The sequence below is a fragment of the Penaeus chinensis genome, chromosome 3, assembly GCF_019202785.1.
Source record: "Penaeus chinensis breed Huanghai No. 1 chromosome 3, ASM1920278v2, whole genome shotgun sequence".
Taxonomy (NCBI): Eukaryota; Metazoa; Arthropoda; class Malacostraca; order Decapoda; family Penaeidae; genus Penaeus; species Penaeus chinensis.
This window is the reverse complement of record NC_061821.1, coordinates 8,299,292-8,301,791: the sequence shown is the minus strand read 5'-3', so window position 1 is coordinate 8,301,791 and position 2,500 is coordinate 8,299,292.

Below are 2,500 nucleotides of genomic sequence, written 5' to 3'. Positions count from 1 at the left end.
TATCATCACCACATCCATTATCATTATCAATCTCTTTTTTTTTATTTTTCCTTTTTTTCTTCTTTTTTTTTTTTACGGAAATTTTGACTACAGGAAGTCGACTGTCCACGAATGCAAGTCATTATCAAGTCGACCATCTGTTGGGTTGTTTCGGTGTTGTTATCGTAACCGTCGTTTGTCTTTCTTATTTTGCTTTTGTCTTTTGTTTGTTCAATTTCGTTTGTTTGCTTTGTATTATTATTTTTTTTTTCTTTTCTCTGAGGTTCGTGTTAGTGTTTGTTTCTAAATAATATTCATTTGTTTTCTCTTTTTTGTCCATGTTTATTTAATTTGTTTTTGTTTGTAATAAATTGATTAGATTTATTTTCTCTCTTCTTCCCTTTCTTGCAATAATTTTTAATTCTTATATAATATATTCTTTTATTGCCTTTTTAAAAAATATTTTCAACATGATAACCTTTTCAATTTTTTCTCCGATTTGGTCATCGCGAAAAGCCTTTTTTTTTTAAACTCAAAAACTCATTTAAGCTCGTGATTAGAATTCCGGAAAAGTGTGCTTAATGACGATGACTTTATGAAGAGAAAAAAAAAAAACATTAATTGCCACCTGAAACCCTCCTTAAAAGAAAAAAAAAGAAAAAAAGAAAAAGAATAACCGTCTCCAATGTTACAGCGTATTTCCATTCCATCGAAGAATTATCAAGATTCCCCTCCTCCCTTAAATGCCCCTCCTCATCCCCCTTGCCCTGAATGCCCCTCCTCATTCCCCTTGCCCTCAAATGCCCCTCCCCCTTACCCTGAATGCCTCTCCTCCTTACCCTGAATGCCCCTCCCTCTTACCCTTAATGCCCCTCCCTCTTACCCTGAATGCTCCTCCCTCTTACTCTTAATGCCCCTCCCTCTTATTCTTAATGCCCCCTCTCCCTTTACCTTAATGCCGCTTCTCCCTTACCCTGAATGCCCCCTCTCCCTTTACCTTAATGCCGCTTCTCCTTTACTCTTAATATCTCTCAGCATCCCCCTTAACGCCCCCCTTCCCATTAATGCATTTCCCCCCTCCCCCTCCCCCTTAATGCCCCTTCCCCCTTCCCTTTAATGCCCCTTAATGTCTCTCCCTCCGCCCCTTTAATGCTACTCCCCCTTCCCCTCCCCTTTCATGTCCCTCCCTCCTCCCCTTAAAACCCCTTCCCCCTTCCCCCTTAATGCCTCTCCCCATCCCCTTTAATCCCCATTCCCCCTCCCTCCTCGCCTTTAATGCCCTTTCCTCCTCCCCCTTTCCCCTTAATACCCCCTCCTCCCCCATTCCTCTCAATATCCCCCTCCTCCCCCTTTCCCCTTACTAACCCCCTCCTACCCCCACTCCCCTTCATACCCCCTTCCCCACCCTTAACGCTCCCCCTCTCCTCCCCCTTCTTCCCTTCTTCCCCAACTCCACGAGCTGGTGGGATGAGGACAGGTAATTTACGTGACCAGATGCGAGGCCTGTGTGACTGCAGTTAGGAAAAATAATTGTGAACTTCCCCAACTCTGTTTTTTATTAGGATTTTATTGTCTGCAGTGAGCTTTCACACATACACACACGCACACACGCACGCACGCACGCACGCGCACACACACACACACACACACGCACAGACAATCACACATAAATGCGTTGTTATTGTTTTTATGATTATGATTATCATTATTATATCACAAGGTTATTGTAATTATTATTACCATTGTAATATCACAAAATCATTTAATTATTATTACTATATCATTGATAACTATCATAATTATCATCATAATTATTATTGTTACAATTATTATCATCATAATTATTATTGTTATAATCATTATCATCATAATTATCATTATTATCATCATATTTATCATTATTATTATCATAAATATTATTATCATCATATTTATCATCATTATCATAATCATCATTATCATTACTTCTATCGTCTATTAAAATCATAATTTATTAGTATCATTATTATCATGATCATCATCATCATTAGTATTAAGTAGAAAGGAAAGGAAACCACCAAGGCAAACAATCCATTAAAAAAAATCTTCCCTATATCATCCACCTACGAGAATACTTTCTCCTCATCCTCCTCTTTATTTTTCCTCTCTTCCCTTTTTCCCCCAAACCCATGACGAATATGAGGGGGGAAGGGGGGTATATCGGTGGTATTTTATCCCCTCCCTCCCACCTCCCATCTGCCTCCGTTTCAAACCCAACCGATAGGATAAAGAACAAAATTATCAATAATGGTCCTTCCACCCAATATAAAAACAGGTAAACAATACTTTACGTTAACGACCTGCATTGGGGAGAGGTCTGCGTCTCCCTCCGCCCATGCTCACACCCACGCCCACGCCCATTCCCTGCCTTCTCCTTCCTGCCTCTTCCTTCTTCCTTGACAGACACCGTATTTATCCTCAAGAACATAAGCTGCGTGATGGCCTGTTGGCTAAGGGCCGTTCACGCCTTCGTCGACGATAT